General features: G+C 41.4%; 1 long non-coding RNA gene across 1 annotated transcript; it reads right to left on the bottom strand.

Moving 5' to 3' along the window:
• Positions 1-3626: 3626 nt before the first annotated feature.
• LOC147902990 (uncharacterized) lies at positions 3627-4165 on the bottom strand. The gene is made up of 3 exons (XR_015540846.1): positions 4099-4165; positions 3849-3908; positions 3627-3687 (listed from the first exon to the last, which is right to left on the bottom strand). It is a non-coding gene; the product is annotated as an uncharacterized LOC147902990 (long non-coding RNA).
• Between the last annotated feature and the right edge of the window lie 19716 nt (positions 4166-23881).

Genomic DNA, 23881 nt, shown 5'->3' with positions numbered 1-23881 from the left:
GGGAGCCGATATTAGTCGTTGCAGGAGGGCTAGAGATCGGCCCGTGAGCCCGTTGGCCTGGGGTGTTGAGGAGTAGCCCCTCGGTCGAGGCTCCATATGTCACGTATGAGGTGACCTAGATGATGTATAGTAGGGTACAGGCGATGGAGCTGGTGGTAGCCTCCAAGATAATGGGCTACTTGTTACTACAAGACGAGGGATAGCAGGTAATGCTAAGGTTGGCGTTAGGGCCAGACGCGCTACTATGGAGTTGGTGTATGCGCTTGTGTTGGAGAGCTTGTCATAGCGAGGGAGCTTAGAGATGCTTGGGCCCTAGAGACTGGAGACTTGAGCGTTGAGTCACTTGTATGGAGGGCTATTTAGGTTTGCTGCTGGGTGTGTTGAATGGAGGAGATGGGGAGCCGCAGATGAGCCGTGGCCCATGGCTGGCAAGCAGCCCGTAAAGATGCGTTGGCCGTTTAGGCAGAGGTGGTCGTCTGAAGGCTATAGAGTTGTGCATAGGGCTAGATGCTGGTCTTGGAAGGAGCCATCGATTGAGAGGATTTGGTAAAGAGCTATTCGTTGGAGCTGCCTTAACTGTGCTTGTAAGGATGGAGTTAGATAGCACACCACAAATGACTAACTGTACACTAGATTTAGTTGAAAAAATAGAATATATACAAATCCATTTAGGGTTAGGGTTAGGGGATCTAACCCTTTCCTTTATAGCACTCGATAAGGTTAGTGCTATGCACATATGATCACATGATGGTGCTATGCACACGTGATCACTTGATGTTGAGTGTGAACTCTCAACACGGCCCTATCTTCGCATCATTTTAGAATTTTGCATCATCTTTGAACCACCTTGATCTTTGCATCTCTCTCTCTCTCTCTCTCTCTCTCTCTCCATATGCAAGCGAGTGATTGCCTCAACTCTAGTCAAAGTCAATTTGTGGACATTTGTAGAAACTAATCAAGGCAAATAACTCGACAATGGATGATCTAAATTATACAATTATTGGAATGGTAAGAGCATTTTCTCTTTTATTCATTTCAATGTGTGGGCTATATTATGCAAGGACTGCTAGCAATTAAAATTAAAATGATTCACAATGAGTTCACAAGTCTTCATTGAAAGAACCATTTTTTGGCCCTACCCCACTACTTCCCACGATGGGCAAAGGCTCTCTACCCACAAAGGGAAAAGGCTCTATCTTAAAGTGTTGGTTCTCTACCCTCAAGTGTAGAGCATTAGTCCTTTGATGTTCCAAAGGCTCTATTGATTCTTTCTCCCATAGTTCACGAGGCCAAGTAACCTCCACTACAAATATAATTAGAATAATTGATTTTAGATAGGTTTATAAGGTCACCAGGTTTTGTTGTGTGTGAGTGAATGGCATCTCAATTGGAGCTTAATAGAAATTGGAATAATGGTTGAATTCAAGTGTGACAAATACCAAAGAATTGCAAGGTTTACGAGTTGGTTTGTTCCCTCATTGTGACTAATATCAAATTGCAAGCGTTGTGAGTTGGCTTGTTCCCCCATTGTGTTGAAATTTTGTGACCCTTGTGAAATTAACACTTTACACTCCATCTTCCCTTGCATGTTCATTCACCATCATGCTCTTCATGCTCCCCACTATGATTCTCTTCAAACAAGCACTTCCTTGGATTTGCTCCTGTCACAAAGATTTAGGTGAGTCCTTGTTTTCCTTCACAAGCTAGCTAGTCTTTGAAAAATCATTTCTAATTTCTTGCTTTGTTCTCTTTATTCTAAATAAGATACCACATGATGTAATGCAATTTTTCATGGGTTACAAGAGAATTAGATGGAGGTTGTGAGATAGGAAAGTTGATATAAACCATGTCAAGGTATGATGAGAAGGTTGAAGGTCATGGAAACTAATGATACAACATCTAATTGACAATGGTAGACATTTTTGCAACATGTGTGGAGGGGAAAACAATATTAAGAAAAATCACATGCCTCCTCGCAAAGTAGCTAGCCTCTAAGGTAGCAAATGCACCCATTCGAGCAATGCTACTAAAACAAAGAACATAAGATGTGGTCTCAAAGCTACTGGGAGCAAACATCAAGTCATTTGACGTGGTCCTAGGCTCATGTCATTGAAAATTTTACCGTGCTAGGTAATGTGAAAAGGATACAAAGCTAAGATAACATAGTTGAAAGATAGTGACATTGGCTATGTTATTTTCCTCTAGAATGAACTTCTTGGGCAACATTAACGATGTTGTCCATGAAAAGGATCAACATGATTCCACTGCTTGGCCAGTGGAAAAAATGTAACCCAATTTGATAAGCCTCTGAGCATCAACACAATGCAAGAAAAGGAAAGACCACCTAAGTGAAGAAGTGATCACTACAGTGAGATTTTTTTGGCACAATAACACGAGTTTTTCAAAACAAGAACATATGTACCATGTGGAGGGGGTAGAAGCAGCATGAAGAACACATCATACGCATGCTTGACACTATGTAGGTTAGTTGTCTGACTTCTAATGTTGTCTATTGCTGCTATCTTTTCTCCTCCCAAATCATTCTGCTGGTTAATTTTCATTTGCACCTTATGGAATAGGGGGGTTGGAGGGGCACACAGAGAGAGAGGGGGGGGGTGGGAGGGAGGGAGAGAGAGAGATTCATTTTGCAAGTAGTGAGAGCGAGAGAGAGAGAGAGAGAGAGAGAGATTCATTTTGCAAGCGGTCACTAAGCTCCATTCATCAACCAATGCTAGTTGTGCCTATTGCTATCAATTTCCCCCCCCCCAAATATTTATGCTAGGTAATTATCATTTACATCTTATGAAATTGAGGAAAGGGGGGGGGGGGAGAGAGAGAGAGAGAGAGAGAGAGAGACGTGGGGATAATATTATTTTATAAGTGACTAGCATAGTGGTTGAAATAACAACCACTACGATGGTTGTGTTTGTTGCCATCTTTGTTCCTACCAAGCCATAATGCTAGTTAATTTTCATTTGCATCTTAGAAAATTAGGACTGGAGAGAGAGAGAGAGAGCACACACACACACACAGTGTGTGTGCGTGTGCATGTGCGTGTGCGCGCACCCTATCATTAATCTTTTGTGAGATAAGCATGGACCCTAACGTCCACACAATTAGCAAGCTTCTCAACTTGGAACTATAGCTAATTGTTTAACTCTCTCGCCCAATTATTGTCCAAGAGTTGATAATTTAGCTAAGATCTCAAAAGATGATCTATGCAAGACAACTGAAAAGACAAAGATCAAGAAATTGTAATTTTTTATATCAGTTCACATCATTCTTCAAATCAATAACAAATAACTTATACTCTACAGAAAGTTTATCGCTGAGAGACAGATGACCACCTGCAATTGTGTCAAGTGGATTTCATTCTTCAAGATAGGAGATGGAGAAAGAGCCTTAGCCAAACTGAGAGCTACTTAATATAACCCATATCCAATATATGAACAAGGACAAACAGGCGCGCTGCAAGATAGAACAATAATTTCAATTTTCAGCCACCAATCGTGTGGTCAGTCAAAAGGACCAAGGCATCGCTAGTGACTACGTGTTTTTCCCCTTGTCCTAGACTATGACGGTCATTTCAATGGATTATTCGTTCAGTCTCAGACGTGAAAACTCACCAAAACAGCCTCCAAAGTTTAAGAAACTAGTGATAAAGCTTAGCTGGCCAGTGCTCTTGTTCTGCAAGATCAATTACGCTGCTATTAAGACAGGAAATTCGACAGCGGTTCAGCTAGAGGTATAGGAATGGGTCAAAGCAACCGATGTCAAAGAGAGGAAGGAAAAGATTTTCTAAGGTGTTTGATTGCTGTCAAGGGAATACAGGGTTATAAACTACGTACCTGAAAATTTTCAGTTATCTGAGGTATCTTGGAAATTATAAAAATTGCGTGCTGAGAAGCCTGCAAATCAATTTGCCAGCACATGGAAATCGTGAATAATCTGAACAACACGCAACTATTGTAATTGTAAAAGCTCTTTCTGAAATTTTAACAGAATTGCTATATGTACGTGGTAGATTCGCTTGCAGACGTATGTACCAAGAGAGAAAGGGATTTACTCATAGATTAAAAAGGAAGTGAGTTCACTTACATACAATGCTTCGAATAGAACCGGATCCAAATGACCAACCATGAGAATAGGAGCAACAGCACAGTAGCTTGCTACAGTCAAGGTATTGCAACAATAAATTCCATGACAGTTTTGAGCAACTATGAAAACAAGCCAGAAATGTATTGTCTTGGCAATATTCCTTTATAATTCCCTAATTCTGAGAAGAGTAAAAGACAAACAATCTATGTTTGAAATGCTAATGGTTACTTCTTAAAGTTTGAAATGCTAATGTTCAGTGACTTGGCAATTCTTAAAGTTTTATACACTTGGACATACAATCTGACCCAACTGTCTCTAATATTCTGGCTGATTAAAATTGGTGGTTGTGATATCCAACGAGCAAACAAATGAAAAACTCTGAACTATGATCCACATGCCTGAATCACTGAGCTCCATGCCATACTAGGAAATGTAGAAGCCCCACCATAGCTATTATGCTGCATATTAATGAAGTATTTTTCTCATCTCTTGTGATTTGTCTTCTAAAACATTGGTTGAAATTTTCCACATGGTTGCTATTGTTTTCCGGAGTTTCCTGCCCGGGTCATAGATCCGATTCCTTGTTCTTAATATTACATGATTCTCTTCTCAATCCCTCTTCCCACAATTATTCAATCATGTGGTTGAATTGGGTTCTTCCACACCAGTGTTCTTTTTAAACGGGCATATTTCATGCCTCAAAAAAATTCAAATGGCAATGAATAATTATTACTGTACATACTGGCATTTTCCCCATATAGCTTGAAACCACATCCTACTCTTAAAGATTACAACAACTTTGTCCTACCTTTCCTGATCCTATAACATGCAGCTTCAAATTTGTTTCCATCTATAACTTCGGCCTTGCAAAATTTATGTTTCAAAATCATACGCTATCTTCTACAGCGTCTTGTGAGTTGTGAAAAGATAACTTTCACCTCCATGATCTTCAATAATCAATTCATCACCCAATGCCGCGTAGAATTCATATCCCTTAATCAACATCTTGTCATTCTAACCCGCTACATTTCCCTCTCACTATTTGCAACGATTCTCTTCCTGTTGCAAATGCCCACTTTGAAGATGAATGCAAGGCATACAAACTTTATCCCTAAAAAATTCCACACTATCAATTTTGGAAATATATGAAAGCTGGAAGAGATTGATAGGAAGCCTGGAGGAGCTTGGTAATCAAGCAAAGGCACAATTACGAAGGGAGAGAAGAGAGCTTTGGGGCTGCTCATTTCCGTACGGGCGCAGACCTGCTAGTGATCACGCGAGGTAGAGGCGAGATGGTCTGCTGAGACGTACAGGCAATTGAATACGGACTGCCCGAGGTCTATGTACGGATCATACACGTTCTTGTGTACACACGTGTACGACTTTGGTATGGACTGCATGTACGGGAGCTGTACGCAGACGCCTGTCGCTTGCACACGAGTGTTGTACGGTCTGCTGACAGGGCTGCTCTACACGCTGGCGTAGGTTTGGACAGAAAGATTGATGACGGTATACGGGACAGCCTGAATACAGCCCTTATGTACGGTCTGCTCACAGGGATTGCGCAAGTGTTTGATTCAGTTAAGCACGGGGATTTGTACAGATGCCTATGTGGCAACGTCGAGGTTTTGGATCTATGCTTGTGTGCATAAGCTCGAGTATGAGCTGAGACAAATGCATCTGTTTTGGGCGGCTGATCTGAAGGTGTATTGGTTTTGGGAATCTCTATGGGGACTTCTGTGAATTTGTCCGTTTTGTCCCAGTCAATCGTTGTATGAGCTAGTCTCGAGTCTGTGACATGCTGCTCTCGATATTGTGCATTTGCTCTATCCACTCTGAGCTTCACACTATGCTGATCCCATCGGTGTCCACGCTACATCTCTAAATCTGAAGCTATTTGTTGGATTCAGTGACTTATGCTTAATTGAAACGATGGTGGTGGTGACTTTGTTTGTTTTGAAGGCTTGTCTATTTGCTGGTTGAGAGAGGTGTTGGTAAGCAGGAAACCATATTTAATCTACTTGAGGTTTTTTTCCACTGCTCCCCTACTGCTTTTTCCCCCGCTATCACCGTCACATGGTGGCACAAGCGGCAGGCGGATCATTATGATGCTTTGATGGAGATAGCATATTTTAAATGGAAGGGACTCTTGAAGGACATCAGGATTCAAGACACGATTCCTATCACCACAATACGTGGATCCCTTGGGGACACAATTCGTTGAGCTTTCCAAGGGCCCCTCCAACTTTGTCAACCACTATGCGAACTGATTCACAGCAACTGCATATGTACCACTGGATGTCTATCCACAACCTATGAAGGAATTTCACGGTCTTGTCCCCACCCTTCTTCAGTAGCTAGATAGACCCCTGAGCCCTCATATGATACAACCTACAAGCTTGCACACAAAATTTCGAGCTCATGAGCAAGAGGCAGCAAGGTCCCAAGTCAAGAAGTACCAAGATTCACTTTCTCAGGAGACATTAGCTCCAACGTGGGAAGAATATTGGATAGCAGTCCAAGAAGAACAAAACCATGAAGGACAGCAAGGGCTTTGATAAATTTCCACATGCCGAGACTCCGGTCAGGTATAACAAGGAGGATTAATGTTATTACTATCATGTGCAGGGTCATCTCGCAAGAATGATTATATACCCAAACTCATCCTCAAAAAACACAACATAGTGCAGTCTCAATCTCACGATAGTCACTCACGTGCAAGGTCATCGCAAGAATGATTGCCCGCACTTCAAGAATTGCAAGGAGATGACCACACACATTTGGCCACTTTCAACTTGAACTCTGGCAAAGATGAGATCCATAATCTTCGACAAATCAAAGATCAACAAAAGAGGGAACCTCGTGAATTTCCCACCATGTCCCACTTTTATGGATAGATAGGTGGTCAAAAAGTCCTCGTCCTTGCAAATTTAGAGACTTCGACATCATCTCCACCAAGGCAGCAAAGCATGCTTGACATCTTCTTTTACCGACAAATACGGTGGTCTTAAATGGAGCATTCACAGGCTAGATTGAAGACAGCAGTATGCAAGCCAAAGACACCATCTTGAAGATTCCTGGATGGGCTGGCACTTGGCCACTCAAGATCACACCCACATAAGCAGCGGACATCATCTTGGTAGATCGATGGTGGCAACAGTTCAAGGTGCAACCCAGTTACCAAACGAAGGAATTGGATCTTGCCATGTAAGAAGTTTATTCCTTGGCTTTCCTCGCCATTGATATCAATAATTCAGTTAGCCAAGAAGATAGAGTTGGGGATGTGTCTTTTTGTCTACCTTCCAACCATTGGTAAGAAGTTCATTCCTTGGCTTTCCTCACCATCGAATTCAGTAATTTGGTTAGCCAAAGAGACAGAGTTGGGGAAGTATCTTTTTGTCTACCTTCCAACCATTGGTAAGAAGTTCATTCCTTGGCTTTAAAATGTTTCTCCTCATCCATTGATTTCAGCAATTCAGTTGGCCAAGGAGATGAACAAAGGTGGGGAAGTGTTTTGTGTCTATGTCAGCACTGCTGTAGAACCATCAGCCACCAACCATAGTAGGAGGCCTTATTGCAAGAATACCAGGACATCTTTCTCACATCCAACTTACCTCCATCGCTAGAGGATCCCAGGATTGAGCTCATGCCACGAGCCTCACCACCCAACAAGCACCCCTACCAGCTCAGTAAGGCCATGGAGGAGCAATTAGAGGAGTTGCTACAGAATGGTTCCATCAAACTGTGTGATTCTCCATGTGCGATGTTCACTCAGATGATGTTGCAGATCTTTAAGCCTGTTATTGGTAAATCAGTGTTTATTCTTATTTTTTCCAAGGATCCTGCACAACATCCATTGCATGTCCAACATGTCCTACAAGTTCTCAAGGTTATGCTTATATGTTCCTTCCCAGTTTCAGCCTACATTGTTGTTGCATGAAACACTTGATTCAACAGTGGGTGGACACAGAGCTGTACAGAGTACCTCGAGAAGGTCGAAAGAAAATACTTCTAGGCACATATTCGCAATGATGTACACGACTACATTACCCCAATGCGAGGTATGCTACAAAGTTAAGGCTCCTAATGGGAAGTTGCCAAGTTTGCTTCAGCCACTTAAGATTCCAGATCAGACATTCAAGCAGATCAGCATTGATTTCATGACAAAACTTCGGCCATCCATTGGTTCCAGGAACACGATGTGTTTGACTATTGTCGATCAGTTCAGTAGGTTTATCATGCTCCTTCCTTGCAAGCAAACCATTGACGCACAAGACAATACCCATCTATTCTTCACATGGTGGAGCTAATATGTGGCATTCCCAAGCTCATTGTTTCAAATAGAGACTCCAAGTTCACCAGTCAGTTTGGAGGACATTTGATACTTTCGGGATGAAACACAATTTTCCTAGCAGTTTCCATCCTCAATCAGATAGCCAGACAAAGATATGGCCTCCGACGTATTGAAGTACTATGTGACCAATTCCCAGTCCAGACAGGAACAATTCCTTCCTTTGGTCCAAGGGATCCTAAATGATACCCACTCGTCAGTGCGGGTAGGACTATGGACACCTTATAAAGTAGCCTTTGGGAGAAAATTCATACTCTTCTTACCAAGACATCCAAGAAGGTGTATGAGATGATCGTATCACAAAGCTCCTATGAGCAAATCATGGAGTCTATCAAGGACACATTGCCAAAACATAGGAGTTGTACCAGTCGCAACCCAACAACCACCGGCAATGTACAAGGAATCGTAGCGCGTATATCTTTGCACCATAAAGAAGCACCTCAAGCACATTGAAAAGTAATGTACATCAAAGCTTGACCCTTTCCAATCCTTCAGATCATGAACATCGTGTCCATGAAGCTCCAACTTCCCAACACATGGACCATGCACCTTGTTTTGATGTGTCGTGGCTCAAACCATATATGGATATGGCATTGATAGTCCATCCCGAAGTGGAGCAGCCAGAGATCATAGAAGAGACCAAGGTCGTGGAAGCCAAGTACATCCTTCTCCATCGGTACAGGCAACCGTTAGTGTCTCTCTGCAGTCAATTTCACGCATCGCACTTCAAGCGAAGCCCCATGGGTCAATGAGGATTTCTTCTCCGACTATCCTCACCTCCTTTCAGCTTACAAGGAGGTGATGCATCTCTTCCCTGGTCTCAGCTTCAGCTGAATGGATGCCATGGGCATTTGTAAGCCCATGGCATGACTGCCATGCTGGCAGCAGCCAGTACAGTTGGCTGGGAACAGGAGGGGCCCCAACCTATATAAAGGACCCCCCCCTGCATTCCAGAACCAGTCAGAGCAGTCTCAGACGTCAGCTCCAGAAGCAGTTCAGCACTACTGGACAGCAGCAAGAGGAGGGGAGGGCATTCCGTCTCATCTCCATTCTCCATCCTCACAGGAAGGGTGACCTTAAAACATTGTTCATTGCCTATGGGCCACAATTGTAATCAGCCTTTTGGCTTAGTAATAGACAGTAGATACTTTTAACAGAGGACGGGCTATTGCAACCCAATCGCACCTCATTCTCACGCTCAAGGTAAGCACACAAGTTCTTGTGTGTCTCTCTCTTTACAATGCATTCACTCCACACAATCGAGAGATAACAGGCTAGAGGGAGAGCAAGGTAGACATCTCACCTATTACAAGGCTAGTATGCAATTCCAAAGTTGTGCCCATATTTGGTGGAGAAAGATGAGTAATTTGCCATGTACACTTGGGCTGATATTTTTGTCTCCCCTCTTATTTTGGACCAACTTATGGTATGCATCAATGCATAGTACATACAAGATTGGTCCAACTATACAACCAACAGTTTTGGAAGGTCTCACTATTTGTGTAGGAATCGAAAAAGAGACAAGATGACAAAGGCAGATTAGCCTCCATCACCTCATATGTGAGAGCTTGTATGAGCCATAATACAGCAACAAGCATAAAGACCACATTTGCACCACACAATGCATTCAGTAAGCAGCCCAAGTGATTGGTATGGTATAGATCCAAACTCAATTATGTAGTGGAGATAGTCAGGGTGAATATAGGTGTGAGAAATAGCACCCTAAGCAACACGATGATAGTGATTTGAGAAAGAATGAAACTCAGCATGAAACTCGAGATGAGGAAAGGGTTCCATAATGAATAGGACAATTCTGACAGAAAAAACAAAAAAAGGCTCCCATTCCATAATGCATAGGACAATCCTCGACTCAAAAGCAAAAAGGGACAATCCTCGACTCAAAAGCAAAAAAGGCTCCCTCATTCCACTCTAACCCTAGCACACTGATGCACAATGCTGCTCAGGCAAACGTAAAGGAGGTTACAGCCAGCCTATTCTTTTGGCAGCAGATAGGCCACGACGAGCTTCTAGAGTCTTATTAAACCTTAAAATGCCTTGTCCTATTCTGGACAGGATGACATTGCCTGTAGCTCTCCATGTCGAAAGCACAAGATCTATTAATAGAGATGAGCTCCATATCCCGGGATGTATTGATGGGTGCAAGAATTGTTTGAATGGAAAAATATATGGCAGGATAACTCACATCTTTGCGGACAGCGAGTGCGTAGCTTCATTAATGTGAAGGCCTTAGAAACAATAAGGCTTGCAGCCATTCTGTGCTAGAGCTCAAGCTGTTCAAGAACTACATGGGGGGTACAAAGAAAGCCGTAGCACCGGCCCAGTTCATCTCACAACTTGGGGACCCAGGTATCACCTCGATGTTTTATGGTTATTCATGGCTCTATATGACAAAGTCACAAGAACGCTGTGTACCATGACTATCCAAGGAGGTGAGCAACACAATTGTGAGGAAATAAGGTTCCCCTATGCCCTGATAGTTTATGCTAACGACATTGCGTTGATCTCAAACACAATAAAGGAATTATAATACACTTGGCAACTCGAGGCTTTTAGTGAAAGCCAGGACATGAGGGTCAAATCCAAGGTTATGATCTTCAACTGAAGCTCAACTTTAGGGAAGACATTCACCCTTGCAGGTGAGCTAGTTGGGATAGTCACCCAAGTTCACCATGAAACCAAATGTAGGCATGCTTGACTAGAGGGTATGCATCACTAGCAAGATGGGAGCCATGGTGTTTGACAGCACACTTCCAGCATGTTAATGCGAAGTCCGTCTTTTTGGACTCTCTATCCAACCAGCAGCCCTATATGTAGAAGTGTTTTGGGTGGTAGATGACTAGGCAAGCTTCGAGAGGTCATGACGCACTCCTAGATGATCTAGAGGAAGAGGTGCATTGCATATGAGATCATATTTACTGATTTTGTACCAAGACCTCTACACATAGATGCCTTGTTTCATGTCCTTACATACCTCAATTGACCTAGACAACATGGCCTAAAGCACACAGTCAAGCAAAAAGGGATCATTCATCATCTATGCAGCTCATGGCCAAGGGAGATCTGTAGTGATGTTCTATACAAGTTAGAAACTGGTTCCATTCAAATGGCATGTCTATCGACCACCTACCTCCATATCAATACTCTCTAGACACGACGACCTTGCGTGTAACACAGTAGGAGATTCATCGGGTCAGTAGAGATGACCTATGGAAAGTAGACATTCATCGGACAAGGATAAATCAACATGAGTCGGTTTGAACTTTACCTTGACCTGTGCCCTATAGTTTTGCTCCAAGATCATGAGGCTTGAGGCTAGACATGGGCCCTACTAGCAAGAGATCACAGACTTCTTCATACAAGCGGAGTCCATAGTGACTAGGAGATTACCGAGCTGGGGACCCTAAGCCTACCCTCTAGAGTTGTCAAGTCACCAAGTCACCAAGATCCAATCTAAGCTCACAAGGCTTGAGGTTGGACGTGGATCCAACAACAGGAGATCATAGGCTTCTTCAAAAAAGAAAAGCTCATAGCAGTGAGGGAGTTGCTGAGCTGGAGACCTCGGGCCTACCCTATAGAATTGTCAAGTCAACAAGAGATTGGACGCGAGCCCAGTAAGCTCCCACCCTATTGGAGGCAACATCATTGCCGCATCACTGCATCGGTCTACTTCATGATGCCCATAGGTGTGCCTCACAGAGAGTAGGGGGCACCAGCAATAGATCTTGAGCATGCTAGACACCTCTAGCTCCAAAGGTGTTGTTCCACATGATGTAATTGCAGCTAGCCTCATAGCCTATAGGCCTCCTTGGGCTTCCACAGACTTTGATGAACACCTCTCTCTCTCTCTCTCGCTCTCTTTCTCTCATTTGTATATAGTGACCAGCAAACACTTCCCCCCACAAAGCTCTGCACAAGAATCAAAAGTGATGTGGCAGCATGGAGAATGCAGCCAAGCGGATACCCAAAGGCTTAGAACTTGAGCACTTTTACTCAATTCCACCTCTATACAGTCCGCGCATGTTCACATTCGGTCTTTCTTTGAGAAAAGTAAACAGCAAACTGAGCTTAACAATCTCAGCAATATTAAGACAATTGTGAAGTAAACACAAATGTACACCTTAACAATTAAATTAATAAAGATTCATCATGTGCAATTGAGTTACCTTCCATGGTTGTTTCCAAACTCTTCCTACCGTAATTGTGCCCACTTCTAAGGTGGCTTGCCCTTTAACTTCATCCTCCCAACAAGTTCCGTGCCACTTTTCCGTGTGCCATTGACTGTTCTCTTTCTATATGCTCGCGCATGAGAACCTTGTTCTTTATGACGCATATCTCTGCCTCGGATCAGCTTTAATGGGCTTCTCTTACTATGGACCTGCTGTGCTGAATTACAGCCACACCCCCCCAAGCCTCTCTTAGAGATTGGTGTGCTGCCAGCAACCTGCCTAACGCAAACTTCTAATGATGCATCTCTTTCTCTAGAATCACTTTCTTGTCTTGTCTCTTGCTGCCTTGCTATTCATATAGTAACTATATTTGCCCAAGAGTTCAACAAAACGACTCTTGCAGAGGCAGACAGACAAGTAAGACATAATACCCTTAACCCAATGCGCTTTTCGATTAATCTCTGTTTCTTTACGTATATATATATCTATAAGACTAGAATATATCCAATCGTACAAATTTAAATTTTGGTTGTTCTAAAGTCCAAAATTCTACCCCCCAAAATTTTTTCAAAGAGAAAATAAAAAAGAAAAGAGACAACGAAAGAGAAGAAAATGAGGTAACAAAATTTTGAAAAACAAAAGTTAGACATACTTAGAAATCATTTAAGCAAACTGTTCTAGGGTTTCATTTTCTTTAATAAATAAAGTGCAAAGCTTCTTGATGATGTGGTATGTTGCAAAATGCAATTCTAATGCTTTGGCTATTCAGTAATCAAAGTAATGGGATGCAGTTGATCATCAATTTAGAAAGAGTAAATACCATGCTCTTAAGCATTGAACTATGTTAGAACAGATTAGTTCGCATCATTGGATCCCTTCATCCACTGGCCTAACATCATGGTGCTCTCACAAAGTAGCTCTACATGGACACTAGCCTTAGCCCTTAGAATATCCCCTTTCTTTTGACATATGTTTGTATCTGATGCCCATAGGGCAAAATCATATAATAAAAAGTACTTTGATTTTCTTCAACATCGTATTGTTGAGTTCTTTTTCTATGTTTTCAATGTCGATATGATGCATTTAGATTTTTTTTTTCAATTTTGATATGTTTTGAAAGAGTAAATGATGTAATTCCAGGAGGAGTTTGACCATACTACAGAGGGCAAAGTTGTACCTGGACATTGCAAGGAACCCAGAAACCCCAAAAGCCTGCCCGATTAATTGTGAGTTTGGGCATTTGGAGGCTACCCAACTATCAAATCTTGTTCCGTGGTGGATTTTAGAGTGTCTAGGCTCCTTGCCTTTTGTGGCATGGTTAAATTCATCCTGGATTTGACAAAAATGATCATCACAGTGCCCAAAACTGGCAAAGAGCATAATGTTTCCTTTAATGTTACATCCAAATGCTTTAAAATTGTGATGGGAAAAAATATGGCCATTTTCATGAGGATGAAATTGGTACTTGTTTTCTCTTTGTCAATTTTGAGTTCATTTTGAATTGCAAAATATAAATTTATGAATAATATATGGTTACATGCCAATTTTCCTAGCATATGCTTGGTTAACTTCAATTCCTTTTATGGTCCATGTGAATAGTCAAGCCATAAGAGAGAAAAAACATATTTATTTTTAGTAGCAATTATTATAGCATGGTTTGCTTAATTGAATTCCTTTTATGGCCCATGTGAAGTTTCAAGGCATAATTGTAAAACAATGCATATAATTTTCAGTAGCAATTATTGTAGCTAAAATAATCGTACATGATTGTAAAGACACCATCTACATTGAATTCTTCTAAATGCTTCTTATTGTCAATTTTATTTCAAAGAGTTGCTCATACCTTGACATGGAACCATTAGAATATCTAAAGTTAAACCTCATTATCGACTTCAAGGAGCGTGAGATAAGCATATAAATATTTTAAGTGTACTTGAAAAGATGTTTGCTTATTTATTTTTTTAAAATTTGACAGCTATGCACCAAATGAAACAAGCATTTGTTTTATATTTTATGTATTCTCTATGCACATATTCTAGTTGGGCCCATTGAATTCTTCTAAATGCTTCTTATTGTCCATCCATCCATTTCAGAAGTGCGGAATAGATTTTGTTGGGCCCCTACCCATGACTATCCACAAAAAGAAGTATCTTTTGGTAGCCACTCAGTATGTCACTAAGTGGGCTAAAGCTATCACCCTCCCCGCTGTAAATGGTAAGGTAGTTTCAAATTTCATATTTGAACGTATCTGCACAAGGTTTGGGACACCCATGGAAATAGTATCTGACCATGGGAGTCCATTCTTAAATGAAGCAGTGGAATTGCTCATGGATCGCATGGGTATTGATCACTGTACTTCTAGCATCTATCATCTTGTGTCCATGGGACAAATGGAGCAGACCAATGGCCTCCTTTGTAAATCCATGGGAAAAATGGCCACAGGGAATAGGAGCCAGTGGGATCAAAAGGTCACTGAAGCTATGTGGGCTTACAACATCACTCATACAATGTCTACAGGTCACACTCCTTTTGAGTTTGTGTACGGTACTAAGGTAGTTTTACCACTAGAGATAGAGATTCCAGCCTTGAGATTTTTACACAAGAATAGAGGATGACAGAAGATGAACATGTAGAGGCCAGGTTTGGTACAACTTGAGAAGTTAGATGAAACCTGACGCCTTGCACTACATCAAACAGAGATCCAAAAGAATCAACAAATGGCCCGCTTGGATGCTAAAATTCGCAAGGGATGGAAAAGACACTTTGCTGAGGGGGATGTGCTATGCTTTGATAATAGATTAGACCACCAAATGGATAAGAAGTTCTTGCCACTATGGATTGGTCCATACAAAGTCATCAAGGAATGTAGCAATGGGTCTATACTTGTAAGTTCAGGAGCTGCATGAGCCATATGGCAAGAAGGTGATCAACAAGCATTGTCTCAAGCCCTTCTTTGTGCGTGATGGTCCCATGCATGGAAATGATATGCATTCCCTGCCTGGGGGGGGGAACTGTTATGGATAAATTTGACCAAAGTAAAAGTCATAAATATGTGTGTGTGCTTGTATGTGTGGCAATAGTATAATAAAATATGGTGTGCATAAGGCCCAGGGTTGAGGGGGCAGGGCATGACCATGTGCCACCCTTCCATGTAAGAGGAACCATAAGGTGTGTTGTACATAATCCATGGTAGTAATAATATAATGATAAGGTGGCATGGGTCCTCCATGCACCACCCCTCCACCTAGGTAGTCCCACGCCTGCATTGAGTGAGATATGGCCCAAGCACCATGGGAGAAGCAATATAAAATAGGTGGAGATGGATATTATATTGGATTATTCCCTCCATGTAGGATAGGCCCATGTGGGGGGGGTGTAGAAAGTCAAAGAATGTAAGTTAAATAATGGGAAAGTAGGATGAGGTGGCAAGATTCATTGTGCCAACCCTCCACTTGTCCTCTTAGATGTTTGAATGTATTATAAAATTGGGAAGAGACCAAGGGAGTATCTTAGACTTGGGATATGGGGGTTGATGTATGTGGAAAATTGAGGTAAAGGGTTGTCGCACACAATTGAGAGTGTGTAACTGCCTAGCCCACATGGGACACTCTTCCACACACACCATGCATGTGGGAGGATGCATTTATTGGGAGAGACCCCCTCTCTTGGCTATAAAAGGAGGGGGCTATTCCTTGATGGAACACACTCATTCTTGTAAAGTCACCTAGCTAGTACTTTGCTTTCCCCCCCCCATCCTTCCTTTCTAATAAAGCGTGACTCTGTTCCCTTGATGTCTCCATCTCTACATTCCACCTCCCATCATGCACATGCTCCTCTTCCCCCTCTTCCTTCTCCCTTGTGCCATAGTCCCCCTCTTCATTCCTACCCCTCTTAATCTTTTTTCCCCACCTATGTTAATGCTTCTTCCCTCACGTTCCCTTTTCCTCCATGGCCCTCGAGCATCGCCATGCCTAGCATCTAGCATCATGCCTTAAATTCTTTTCTAGTTAATAGTATGTACAAGCACTAGGCCCAACTCAATAAAAGAATGAAAAAACCAATAATATTTCATTTGCCTATATGTTCTAATCTCTTTAAGTGTATTGAGTTACATACTTTTAAATTACATTTTTATTGCTTCCCAAGATGAGAAGTTTGAGCATCTAATTTTAGTATATATTCTATATTCTATGTAGTAATTTCTTACAAGAACCTAAAATATGGTATATTTTAAGCCTTCTTATAAATTTCTATTGTAAATTTTATGCACATTTTTGAATTACCCCTAATTTGGAGAGAATCTTTAAGGAGAAACATTTGCAATTACCAAACAATCCACAATAGTATTTTGGATTTACATCTATGTTTGGAAGTTCGGGGTCGAGGGCGGGGTGGAGAGGTGGGGAGGTGCAGAGGAGGGACCAAAACCCTAAACCTACTTTAAAGGGGCCTAAAAAGAAGATGGGCTAAAGTTAGCTTTTGAAAAGGTTGTTTGAACTTGACTCTCATTATTCGATGGCAAGAGTGAAAAACATTGCCAAGCCAATAGGACATTGACTTAGGCCTTCCCACCATCATTCTCTTTCTAGCTCTATGACCTGCTCCCACTCCATGGGCTCCGGACACATGAATCCCTTTAGGGAAATGAAACCCTTTGAGGACATAATCGCTCCAACTCCACCACCAATCCCTCTGGTGATACCTCTCATGAGCTCTCCCATGATATTCACGCCACAACTCCCATGAGCTCTCCTCTAACTCTTGTGAGCCCTCCTCGAACTCCCAAGAGAACTTGCGTGAGCCTCTTGACTTTCGTGAGCCCTCCCCGGATTTGCATGAGTGCAACCAACACTAATCCTATGAGCCCTCCCCTAACCATCATGACAAATCTACTCAGCTCTCTCCTTTCCATGAGAAACATTCCTCCCATCCTCATGTAGACAAAAGTCCCCTCAAAGTCCCCTAGTAGACAAAAGTCTTCCTCAGCTGATGAAACTAAAGAGCAGGACATGTTTGAGTATCTTGCCAACATTGAAAACCTTGCTGACAAGTCGCCTCGCAAGAACCAGATAGTAAGGAATTGACCATAATTCCCCTTCCTGTTTGATAGCCAACTTGGATATAGTACCTATACCACTAATAGGGGTCCCTTTGCCACCATCGATGCCACCTCCAACTTCCAAGGATAGAACAAAGAAAACACCACGAAATACCCATCACAAGGATTATCATCAAGGTGCAAGTTTGAGATGGGCACATGAGGAGGATTCAGATAGTGAGGAAGCAAAAGCAAGAGAAGATTTGAAGGAAGTTCAAAGTTGATAAGAGACCTTGGACCCACATGCGGGTACCTGTACGGCGGCCTCCACCAAGAGTGAGAAAGCCATACAGAGTGAAACCAAGAGCAAGAGCCCTTAGAGAAATCAAGCAACTACTACAAAAGAGCCCTTAGAATGTGATCTCACATGCTCATTTTCAATGCATTATAAGTACGAGAGATTGCATAGGGATACAAGGATAATTTGTATTTTAGTATAGGTGCCATGGGGCGCTCCAAAAGGCAACAGAGTAGGATATAACAGGGCTCTTCAAAGATGCAAGCTTGTGTGCCATTGATGCGAAGTGTGTCACCATGATGGACAAGGATATGGCTCTCACAAAGTAGCTCTACATGGACACTAGCCTTAGCCCTTAGAATATCCCCTTTCTTTTGACATATGTTTGTAGCTGATGCCCATAGGGCAAAATCATATAATAAAAAGTACTTTGATTCTTCAACATTATATTGTTGAGTTCTTTTTCTATGTTTTCAATGTCGATATGATGCATTTAGATTTTTGTTTTCAATTTCGATATGTTTTGAAAGAGTAAATGATGTAATTCCAGGAGGAGTTTGACCATACCGCAGAAGGCAAAGTTGTACCTAGACATTGCAAGGAACCCAGAAACCCCAAAAGCCTGCCTGATTAATTGTGAGTTTGGGCATTTGGACACTGCCCAACTATCAAATCTTGTTCCGTGGTGGATTTTAGAGTGTCTAGGCTCCTTGCCTTTTGTGGCATGGTTAAATTCATCCTGGATTTGACAAAAATGATCATCACAATGCCCAAAACTGGCAAAGAGCATAATGTTTCCTTTAATGTTACATCCAAATGCTTTAAAATTGTGATGGGAAAAAATATGGCCGTTTTCATGAGGATGAAATTGGTACTTGTTTTCTCTAGTTTGTCAATTTTGAGTTCATTTTGAATTGCAAAATATAAATTTATGAATAATATATGGTTACATGCCAATTTTCCTAGCATATGCTTGGTTAACTTCAATTCCTTTTATGGTCCATGTGAATAGTCAAGCCATAAGAGAGAAAAAACATATTTATTTTTAGTAGCAATTATTATAGCATGGCCCATGTGAAGTTTCAAGGCATAATTGTAAAACAACACATATAATTTTTAGTAGCGATTATTGTAGCTAAAATAATCGTACATGATTGTAAAGACACCATCTACATTGAATTCTTCTAAATGCTTCTTATTGTCAATTTTATTTCAAAGAGTTGCTCATACCTTGACATGGAACCATTAGAATATCTAAAGTTAAACCTCATTATCGACTTCAAGGACCATGAGGTAAGCATATAAATATTTTAAGTGTACTTGAAAAGATGTTTGCTTATTTATTTTTTTAAAATTTGACAGTTATGCACCAAATGAAACAAGCATTCGTTTTATATTTTATGTATTCTCTATGCACATATTCTAGTTGGGCCCATTCTTTTAAAGGATTTAAAAGCTATATATTGTCAAATTTCCAAGTTCTTCCAAAAAATCTGAAACATTCCCATTTGAGCTTGCTTTAATATCATCAACAGGTTCTGAATTATGAATAAAAACTTAAAGAATGACTAATGACATAAATACTCATTGAAAGAATGATCTATAGAGAGATAATGCAATGATAAATGAATGTTGTGGTTGCATTTGGAATGACCAAGTCCACAAGTTTAATTTTGAGAATATCTTCATGCATCACACCATATCTTGGGCTTCCCACATAATTATCCATTTGTTCAAAGAGAGGTCCCAAATCCTTCATGTGGTTAATTAATTACTTAGTTGAATACCACTTTTTAGAGGACAAAGCCACACATGCAAGGAGCTACTAAAATTTTGAGTTGTATTACCTTCTTTCTTTTGGGCCCTCTTAAGGACTATGGGGATATTTTGGGTGGGAATATGGGCCTCATGGGTTTCATGTGTAGTTGGTCAAGTTGACAAACTATACATGTAGTCAGGCTAGTTTTTAATGGGCATTAAACGTTGCCTTTCTTAGTACTATTTCAACTAGGTCCATACGAGTTTTGCCACCTTTTTAAATAGATGTTGGACATACAAGGTCAATACTCGTGCATGGACTAAGTCAGTCGTAGTGCATTATAACACCGATGCATGTAACCAAGGCGTATTCATGATCGCCATGGCTCCAAAACCTGCTCCAGCGCTTCCTTCTCTAACTCTCCTCCTCTGCATATTGTTGGCAGCTGCACTAATCGACCCTGCCATGGCTCGTTGCACGAGCAAGTATCATAGAGTTCCTGAAAATTGCGCCGCCGCCGCTGGCCCTGATGATAACACTTCGCCCAGTTCACAATGTTGTGATGGACTGCAAGAGAACTTGGCAGATGGCGCAGATTGCCTCTGCGAGAGTCTGATTGTTCTGGTGAACGAAAACCCTGGCGATACGGATTTCACTAAAGCTCTAACTCTGCCTTCCGAATGTGGTTTAGATCCTTCCCTTCCCCCTGGCTTCACTTGCGATGGTAAGGGAATTCGTTGAGTCCTGCAGCTTAAGTAATGACTCTGCCGTTAAATGTCTGCCGGAAAATGATCCGTCTATTCTTTGATCAGGTCAGTCCGTGCCATGAGATCAATAGCGGGATGACACCGACGCAGTTCAACTGATACACCAGTAAATGATATAGCCAGAATGGTTTGACCTGTGCTCTGTGTGAATATAGAAATAAAACACGTACTCAGAAACATGGTTTGACGCGTGCTGTGAAGATGTATGTAAACGTATGTGAATAGTGAAATAAAACATGCAGTCTTTTGGAAGCTTCTGAAATTCGCGAAAATGCATTGCTCACCGTCGTGCTCATTGCGAGCATTGTGCTGGACTTGCTTCGGCCGAGTTTTGTTGTCTCAGGGACTATTTGGTTGACTCGTGGCATGGCAACGGGGGTAGAAACTTTGGACGTTTGAGATAATATATACATACAAAATGTAACTGTTAATGCAATGGAAGAGAATATAGATAAATACAAAACTTTTTAAAAGCGACTTAAGACAATATAAGACAACGTACGTGTAGGGAGGAGTTGCAAATCGTGATAGATTTTACATAGGCCATTTTTAAAGAAACCATTATCCATGACAACAGAAAATAGCATGAGACTGATAAAAGATTTTCCTTAGTTTTTATTATTTAAAAAACCTTAAGAAAACGGATTTGCATCGGAACATGTGTTGTATTGTTGCAATGATGGGAAAGTGTCTCAAGACCTTTACCGGTATCTACTCACCCTGCAAGTCATCTCTATATTGTTGGTCCCCACACTTCGGACAACTAGCCAAATCTCCATGCTCACGACAAAAGAGAACACAGTCATTACGGCAAGCATGGATGGTATCATAATCCATACCCACCATTGTTAGCATCTTCTTCGCTTCATCTCTTTTGATGCGGGCGTGGTATTTGGTGTAGGCAACATCTTCTGGAGCAACCTATCACAAGTCAATAATATAACATAATCATAATTACACTAATGCATCATGATTATCAGTACACTAATCCTACAGCTTAGAATACCTATAAGACATTGAGCGAGCTTAGAATCCTACAGCCTCACATTGAGCAAGCATTTACAGACTCCTACTTAGAGTGACAGAAGTTTGTATCTACTTGCTCAATGGTAGGCTATTGAAGCTTCATGTGGGAAAAGAGAGAGAAGGAAAGAGAGGAGAAAAGAGAGGAAAAAAGAGGAGAAAAAAGAGAGAAAAAGAGAGGAGAAAAAGGAGAAAAGAGGAGAGAAAAAAGACAGAAAAAGAGAGGAGATAAGAGAGAAAAAGAGAGAAAGTGAGAAGAGAAAAAGTGGGAATAAAAGAGAGTCACAATTCAAACATACATAGGCTTCGAATAATGATGATTCTCAAACATACATGATGATTCTCAAAACAAACAATATCCAAATAATGAGTCAAATTAATGTAGGAGCTAACCTCATTAAGGCTGAGACACTTGTATCCGACTTGGACCCATACTTTGCTTGCAGATTCAAGATTGAGAGACAAGCCTGTAGTTTAGACATCCTAGCACCCTCGTACAACTGTGTTGATTGCAACTCTCGCATATTGACCTCAGACTCTGACATCATGTGTGTATGTGATGTAGTGCCCCTAAAAATAGAATCCATCATGTCCACCATACCCTTGTCATCATCTGGCACATCCGAGAGACTATAGTCTTGCTCAAAGTGTGAAGGTATATGCGCACCCTCGCCACCCTCCTTATCCTGTCTCAAGATTTCAGGTAAATATAAGATCTTGTCTCAAGGTTTCGTGTCATAATGGTATCCAGTATTAATCACGAACTCAAATAGCATTGACTTACTGATGATCCATAACCACGTGCAATAGCAACAGTGGGTACTGGTTCGGGCTCCTCCCCATACATCCGTAAGTGGCACATGACAATACGATGTTGATGTCATACTTCTTGCTGGCAATGAGTGCAATGATAATACAACCTCTCCATAAGCCACTCTGCGCTCTTGGGCATTGGTGCATCATCTGACGAGCTTCCACTCGTCCCTTCCATCTGCACACTTCCAAAATCACAATATGAGCTACAAGGAAATCTATTAAGATCCAAAAAATAGCCACTCATGAACTCCTTTCCTCTCTTCTAACAATAAGTGCCCTGAACCATCGCTATATACAATGGTTTGCCCTGTTCCATCACTATATAGCGATGCTTTTTGGATATAAATGTCGCTATATAGCGATGCTAGGAGCTTAAACCCAAAACCCCGCATGATGTCGTCTTTCATATCTCTATTGCCAGAAAAGCAAAAATCTCTCCTCCTACCTTATATTAGATGACCTCTCTTTCCTCCTCTCTATTCCCCACTCCCAGCCCCTCTCCCAATACTTGTGCTCCCTCTCCACCCTTCTCCCTCTCTGCTTGTGTGAAAGGAAGTTTTTCAAGAAGGTGGGACTCTTTAAGCAATGTAGGTTCATTTTTTGTGAGATTTCTTTTTGTGAGTGTTGAAGCATGTTTCTCATTGTATTGCTAAGGCTATGTGCTAATTTTCAAGCTTGATTTTTAGAGGTTAAGGACAAAAAACGAGATTTGGTGAAAGAAAGAAAACTCACCTGTTTTGTTTTTGGTATTTCTCTTCCTTCTCTTTTTCCTTATTTGCTCGGGGGGGTCACTGTATAGAAACCCTCTATACCACGTGCGTTCAAGGCCTATTTCTAAAATCCCTTATCTGTAAAATTTTCATTAATAAAATGTACCCCTTTTCTATACAAATCTGTAAATTTTTTCCAAAACTATTTTAAATAGTCCCTTATGTATATTTATTTCTGTAAATTTTAGAAATAAAAAATATCCTTCTGTTGAACTCACGTGATAGGGTTACATATGATGAGTGACCCCCCCGAGCTTATTTGTAGGCTTCTCCAAACTCATCCAATCCCTTTGAAAAGTTGCTTCTCCAAACTCCTCCTTCCTCCTGGTAGCATCAGGGACATGTACAAAATAGTCACATCCAAAAACTCTGAAATGTGTACCTGAAGGTTTCTGAACAGAAAAGGCTTGCAGTGGAGTCATCCCGTTCATAGCCTTCGTGTAGCTACGATTGAGAATGTAAACTGCAGTGTTACATGCTTTAGCCCAGAAAGTCTTTGGCAAATCTTTTCCTTTCATCATACTCCGGCCTATTTTGCAGATGACGCGCATCTTGCGTTCTGCTACTCCATTTTGCTGTGATGTATGTGGCGGGGGTTTCTGCCTCTTGATCCCGTGACTTTTGCAATAACTTTCGAATTCAGTCGATGTGAACTCTCCACCTCTGTCTAATCTCAACTTCTTCACCTTCCTCCCCGATTCTTTCTCGACCATTACATGCCATTCCTTGAACCTACTGAAAGCCTCGTCTCTCGTCTTCAGGAAGTATATCCAT

Source organism: Dipteris shenzhenensis, chromosome 4, assembly GCF_047967505.1.
Source record: "Dipteris shenzhenensis isolate YYH24624 ecotype China chromosome 4, Dip_SZ_1.0, whole genome shotgun sequence".
Lineage (NCBI taxonomy): Eukaryota > Viridiplantae > Streptophyta > Polypodiopsida > Gleicheniales > Dipteridaceae > Dipteris > Dipteris shenzhenensis.
The sequence above is the reverse complement of the archived record's forward strand: the minus strand, read 5'-3'. Positions and strand labels throughout refer to the sequence as shown.